Below are 7,520 nucleotides of genomic sequence, written 5' to 3'. Positions count from 1 at the left end.
TACAGTACTGTCACTTGGGGGCAGTATTGTCATATTTATATTAAATATGCACTGCAGTTGGTACATTCATTCTCTTAATCTTTACATTCATCTTTTTTGTTTAAGATCACACAGGTTATAAGAAGGTAGAAACAGCTTGTAAATAAATACTGACCCAGATAGCAAAATTGCTGTGGCCCAGATCTGGCCCACACCCGATACTTTCGGCACTTTCATCCGGCCCACATACCGCATGGAATGATGGCAATTGTTTCCCAGATGAGGGCCACAAGCAAGCTGTATGTCAACCAAGAACAAACCAGATAAACCAGAACTGGCCCACATCCAGAATACACATACCTTAGGGCACCGCATCTTTACCAAAAAGGCCCACATTTGATTTGGGATATTTGAGCCATATTTGCTATATTACATGTGGACAATTTCAGACTCACATCCATTTTGTCCGGGCCAGAAGAAGACCAGCAGCGCCGCATCATTGCCTGAAGTGGCCCACTTCCGTATGCTATCTGGAAAGTGTAAAAAGGCCATGGACCTGTTCATATTTTCCCCTGATATCTCCTGTTTCTGATCATGCTCTGTGCATGTGAGCTCTGTGTGCCCACACTGTGCGTGCATGCAAATGCAGCAGTAAGTGAGTGGGACCTGCAGATGACAGCAGAGCTTATCCTACCTCGGATCACGGTGACATCAAACGAACATTTCGCTGAGTGTGTGCGTCCATAAAAACGTGAGTTTAATATTTGCTCATGTTTATGTTACGCCGTTAGTGTTTATATTTAGCCACGAGTGTATGTTGTAGAGTTAGTTGCGGTTTTCTGTCTGTTTACATGATGTCCAAAAGGCCCTATTTAACAGCAACACTCTCACTACATATTGCCGGGGTTGTGTTGTTTAATATTTACCATATTACCGATTGAATAGCGGACTGAACGGCCACTTGTAGGTCCGCTCGTTAATTAACGGGCGCGCACAACCCCTGCAGTATAGCAGCTCGTTCAGCCCCCCGGATTGATGTCATGCATGTCTACTTCTGGCCAATAGATGGCAGTGTTGCACTGCTGATGGACATTAACCTACTGTTGGAGGGAATATGCTGCTTCAGCCTCAGCTATGCCTGTTTAATACACGGCCACATTATTTATTAACTGTTTGCCAGTTGTATTGTCTTGTATACATTCAGAAAGTAATATAGTTTACCATTTCTACATTAGCCTGTTATACTTTCATACGGATATCTGACGTGTTTATTCTGATTTATTATGTTCATATACACAGAACCACTGAGTCATCAGACAGTTGTAGCTACAAGGATTGTGGTTGTAGTGGTGACAATAAATCCATACCAATTCAAGACATTCAAGACATCTGCGTGATTCTGATCAATCACCTGCAGCGGGCTCCACGTGAACAAATCCAGCACATAGTCATAGCAGGGAACGAGAGCTTCCTCACACATGACGTGATTCAGAGTTAGCTGCTAGCTTGTAATAGTCTGAGAGAGTTGTGTTACTGTATTAAAACTATCATTTCAGTGCATTTCTGTCATTATTTTTCCATTTTTATATCCTTGTACACTGAATGCTTGTTTATTAGTAACTGTTACAGTGACTGTCATCCATATGTTGTGCAGTTTGCTTATTCACTTTTTGCTAATATTTTATATTAGCTAATATTTTATTTATATTTACTAGCCTTTAGTTCTGTATATGACCTGTCATCTGGGTGGATGTCTATGTCTAGCTTAGGTTGATATGTTAGATTCTCGATTGCTAATCAGTCTGTACTGTATGTTTATTGTTACAGAACCACACATCCTTTAGACAAACAACCTAAACCTTAGACGTGGACTCTGCACTCCCACCTGAACACCACAGAATAGTGTTCTGATCGGAGACACCCTGGAGTGATTGCTGTCACACCCATAGCCCTATCCACATTCTCTCACACAGGAAGCATTTATAACCTGCTTTATATTTGTTTACATTTGTATTTATATTTGTTTACTGTACTATTGACATTTTTTTTCAATATTCAACCAAAATCATGATCTTTCCTTATCATATTCCTTGTGTTCTTGTGGCCTAAATTTAAACACATGCAGGGTGCAGCGTCTTTATGTTTATCAACAACTCTGAAACTTTGTGGGAAAATGCTGTAAATTAGATGTTATTGAAAAAGATTAATATGTTCTGAAAAGGTAAATAAATGCAGATGGAATGGATGAATATATACAGTATTTATAAGTATACACGTTTCTTTTCTTTTAAAATGTGTTAGAAAGGAATCATCATGTCCTAATGTCAGTTCTGTACATTCAGTGAATTTTGGAAATATTACTGTTATATTTAATTTTATTTTCCACTGAAAACCTTCAGCACAATGGCCAAAAGGACAGAAAACACGAGATATACAAGATGATAAATGTATTTTATTTAAACTTTATTTACACATAAATACAGACAGATCTTGGATTTTATGCGTCAGACTTTCACAAATAAATTTCCATTTCACAAAGATATAAAATTAGATGAACTTAGATACATTCCTGTAATACTGAAAATTAAAAAAAACAAACACACAAACTTCCTCTATCTTAAAGTCACATTGATAAATTCTCCCATCTGGTTAAATGATCAAATGAAGTATCATTCTTGAGGAGAAACAACCTGTTTGACAATATTAACTTGAAGGCAGTCAGTGTGATGTCTCAGCTGTGAGAGTGAACCTGGCATTGGAGATGTGTATCAATAATATTCAGCTATCTGCACATATCGGCACATATTGCAGGAAGATCGAGCCGTTGCTCAGTAGAGTGTAATACACTGTTGTGTCCCAAACAAGGTTCAGCGCCAGAAAAGGTTCAACATCATTGGCGCAGAGAGTTGGAAATCAGCAGGTTCGAGACCACCTCGAAACCAATGCCCGCTTCCCATTTCAACCGACAAAAGCGGGTGGGTGTTTTTAGTGAGACATTGGGACATTTGCAGCCGTTTTTATTTTATTTTTTATTTTATTTAAACCCAAACCATGATCTTTCCCTAACCCTAACCAAGTGGTCTTTGTGCCTAAACCTACAGCGGAGGAGGAGGGGCAGGTGGATGGTTACTAAGTTCCTTGGCAGCGAGTTGGAAATCAGCAGAGAGCACGGTTTGAGACCATTTCAACCGACAAAAGCGGGTGTTTTCAGTGAGGTGTCAGGACATTTGCAGCTGAGAGAAAACGAGAAAACCGGCTTTTTTGTGAGACATCGGCCATTTTTTAAAATCTTTATTTTAACTCAAACCATGATCTTTCCCTAACCCTAACCAAGTGGTCTTTGTGCCCAAACCTAACCAGACCTTAACCACAGCGTTGTCACCAACTTATACATCTCGGTTCCGTCTTGAGACACACAAGCATTTTCAGTCCCGCCTTGAGTCAGGCCGTCTGAGAAGTAGCCGTTCACCTACGCAGTCGGTTTTATCGCCAGTTCTTGAGAGCAAACGGGCAAAAGGCTACAATAAACCTACACAGTCCATTTGAATTTGCTCTCGAGACCAAGCGGCCAAAACCTTACTGTAAACCTACTTGTGCGGTTTTGTGGGTTTATTTTCGAGGCCGTTGTTCTGAAACCGAGCTCCTACTCGTACACGTCATGAGTTATGCGTATGAGTCCAGAAAACGGACCTGAAAAATTCATGTAGAACTTTGTGTTCTGGCCCTTTGAGTGGGCGCCTTGGGCCGCCGGTTATGTTATTACACACGTTTTCGAGACCATGACCTTAAATGGCGCTTAAGCCGCAGCTGTAGGCTACATTTCAGATCGAGGACTCAACAACGTGTTAGGGGAAAAAAACATACACATACATAACGTACATACATAGAGCCGTTCATACTGTAACGGTAACCTTAAAGTGAATGCGGTGAACTTAAGGATAAATCCAATCAGAATAGCGTTATGGACCGCTATGGAACGTTATGCGCCCGTATGGACCACATAGGGGCTGCTGCACACACACACACACACACACACACACACACACATACACACACACACACTCACACACACATATTAAAATTGAGGTTTTATGTAAGATTATCGATAGTGACATCTCAAACACACATACCACAAAAATAATTATGACCATTAGGTGATGCTATACCAGTTTGAGGTCTAACAATAGAGATTACTTCTCATCACAGTGACAGGTTGAACTTTTGAACTTTTGAATGTGCTCTAGAGCGCCACTTATGTAACTAAAATGGCCGCCACGGCCGAGAGATCAAACCAAAACTCAATTATTCGTCTCATCAAGACAAATCATACACTGACACCCCTGACCTAAATCCAACAGGAAGTTCGTAATCAGCCTTTCAAAATAACACTGCCCCAAATTTGAACTTTTGATCTATGGAGGCTTTATGTTTGTAAAACTTTCCTCGAGCCGAGAAAAACGATTTAAAAATCCGTGACGTCATCACAATGTAAAGTCTATGGGCCGAGCGGGGCCAGCGGGGGAAACACTACTGCGCATATTCAGTGGGCCGCACAACGCGGAAGCAAACCCGGAAGCTAGAAACCTTTTTGTGGCGTATGCGCCAGGCGAACAATTCCTATAGGACTGAATGGGCGCCATTTTAGTCCGGTATCCAGCTCTTATAATACATCCATGTTTTATCCCCATTCAAGTTAGCCGGAGGGCTAAACCGGAAGTTACCGGCTCTGCCAGCGGAAGTCACTAGTGCGCATGCTCAATGGGCCGCACAACGCGAAAGAGACGGTTAAGGTCAACTTTTACTGTCCACCATTACCTCGCCATGAAAGTCAAGACCGTTTGTTGTACAGGACAAAACTCTTTAAAACATGGTAAGAATTCGAAATTGTGTTGTCTTAAAGGAAGTGTGTTTTCCATATACATTTACGGTTAGTGGCAGGGAGGACAACTACTTTACACACTGCCTTTGTATTTTGTGCGCTAGCGCTAGCTAACGCTAACGCTAGCTAAAGGTAGTTGCATCAATTTCTCATGTATACGGCAATGCTTTCGTTGTCTTGTTTGACACATGCAATGTTAATGTTGTTGCTAATGTTATTTTGTTGTCATGTAAGGAAATATAGTGAAAGTATGTTGAGGCTCGTTGTTTATAGTATACTGCTTTGTGTCTGGACATGTTTGTACCGGGGGCGGGCTAGGCTCCCCCACCACACGGACACACACTGATGAACAGAGCTGGCAGCAGAGCTAAGTGAGGCAAAGATAGTGAACGTCGGTGGGCACATTTTATCGAATTGGCGGCTGAAATGCATGCTGCTGTAAGTGACATAAACCTTTGGAGTAAAAACTAAACAATTTATTAAAATTGTACAAACAAAATAGAATTTTATAGACGTGACACGCATTTGCCTGTCCTGTCTCACATCCACATTTGAAATAGAGTTAGCCTGCATTGTTCACAATGGATGAGGTAACTTTTTTAATCAATGGCAACAGGTCAGCGGTGGTCTGTAAAATAAATATTATCAGCTATCATGTGAAAACTGCTAAAAAAATTGGGCCAAAACAGTCCAAAATGCTATTTGGCCCACTACACAGTTGTAATATTTCACAATAACATATGCATGTGCTTTTTTGTTTTTTAAAGATCAACGCTGAATTCATGACAATAAACAACTGTTCCACTTCAACTGTGATTTCTGGCTTCCTTGGACAAGCACCGGCAAGCTTATTGAAATCATCGGAAACAAGGGAGGAGTTGTCAGAGAGAAGACCTGGATTATACTCAAAGTTCTTGATCAGGTCTGTATGTGCTCAATATTTTTTACTTTATATCACTTAAATAGTAACATTGTAAATAGAAGCAAGGTCATGTTTTGTTCATCTTGTCAATACATTGTGGAGTTAGAGTACATGTAGAAAGATGTGCTACGGTTATCTTCTGAGTTAGACAGGCCTTTTAACTGCTTTGCTCAAAGCATTTGTAAATCACAATTCCTGTAGCGTCGAGTGTTCAGTCTAGTTGCAAAATCAGACAGCATTATTTTGATTTGATTGTGTGTTTGCACTCTCACCTAGAACCTCAAAGTCAATCTATAAAGAGAGTCTGCTCAAGGGCCTTATTGTGTTCCTTGGGGAAGATGTGGACAAGCTTATCAAAGAGTATCTGGTTAGAAGTTTTGCATTAATCATTTAAGCTTCAGTCAAGATAAAACACTGAATATTTTAAATTTTAAAGTTCATATACGTGGTCTCAGGTCCTAAAAAATACACTTATTGTACATTCATGTACATTTGCCTACGCCCATAATTTTTGTGGATTTCTCTGTCCCTTGGTGGTCATCAATCATCACTGTTATTTATTATTCAATATGTCTAATACTCGATAAAGGTCTCTGTGCTGGTTCATATTTTATACAACATTGCACAGTGTGGCTACATGTGCCTGGAACATATTTAGATATTTTAATTACAATATGAAATATTTGTCGGAGCAGTGAAAGCTTGGAGATAAAATAGATATTATATCCAAATATTGCATTGTGTAAAATTTCAGTCTGGGGCCAGATTCTGAAATTAATGAAATATGAAAATGCAAGGCTTTTAACATTATAGTGAATCTTAATTTAAGTATATTTACTACTGTATTGTGCTATGTAATATTTTTTGTCACAGCAGATGTTATGACTTTTTGGCGGATAGCTATTATTAACCTCTTAAACTCCACAAGGACGCCGGCGTCCTCATCTGACGTGACTGTCTTTAAGAGGCTGTAGTGGGCTCAGTTTTAAAGCTATTACCATATGAAACTATACAACCTAAGGCATCTATTGGCATTAACTATGTCATGCTAGCTTGTCGGGAAGAGGGCTAAATAAAGAGAGGCTAAATTTTGGCGAGGGAAAAACTGACATGGCCATTTTTAAAGGGGTCCCTTGACCTCTCACCTCAATATATGTGAATGGAAAATGGGTTCTGTGGTTACTGATGAGTCTCCCCTTTACACACATGCCCACTTTATGCTAATCCCATGCAGTTTCTTGCATGCAGTATAAATGTGTTATTTTCACCTATTCCAGGGCAGGAATAATACTACAGCCAAACGGCCAGTGCTGTTGCTCTTGGGGTGTGGCCGTAATGCCCGTCAAAAATTAATTACCCACACGGCCAGTTTGGCGTGCCCTCTTTTGAACTGGCCGTTGTGCCCTTAAAAGAAAGTTGCGGATTTCCTCATTTAAAACTACATGCGACGAAGCAAATAAATAGACTGAACATTTCCCAGTGTCTCCGTCATCACACTGAGCATCAACAGGAGTGCAAGATTTCTCCTGCAAATATGTAGCTAGCCCAGTAGCTTACATTAGCAAACAATTAACATTATGTGATAAGCACAGGCAGCTGAACACTGCACAGTGTAAGTATCGATACATGTTGTGTTTTAAAGTTCAGTCACGCACTCTTCTAACAGGCTCTCAGGAAATGGTCAAAAGTTATTTTCTCTGGCAGTTAACAGATACATAAGACTGCCTGTGTCACCTGTCT

At 40.2% G+C, this 7,520-nt stretch overlaps 1 long non-coding RNA gene across 2 annotated transcripts in view; it reads left to right on the top strand.

The window, feature by feature from the left end:
* Positions 1–4,295: 4,295 nt before the first annotated feature.
* Positions 4,296–7,520, top strand: part of LOC137168017 (uncharacterized) — a 64,762-nt gene continuing 61,537 nt past the window's right edge. The window contains exons 1-2 of one of the 2 annotated variants that reach the window (XR_010924220.1): positions 4,296–4,849; positions 5,626–5,780. This is a non-coding gene — a long non-coding RNA (uncharacterized lncRNA). The remainder of the gene's footprint in view (positions 4,850–5,625; positions 5,781–7,520) is intronic. The other variant, XR_010924219.1, reaches the window with a different exon arrangement.

This window comes from Thunnus thynnus, chromosome 17, assembly GCF_963924715.1.
Source record: "Thunnus thynnus chromosome 17, fThuThy2.1, whole genome shotgun sequence".
Classification (NCBI taxonomy): Eukaryota; Metazoa; Chordata; class Actinopteri; order Scombriformes; family Scombridae; genus Thunnus; species Thunnus thynnus.
Note: the sequence above shows the minus strand (reverse complement) of the source record. Positions and strands in the feature narration are given on the sequence as shown.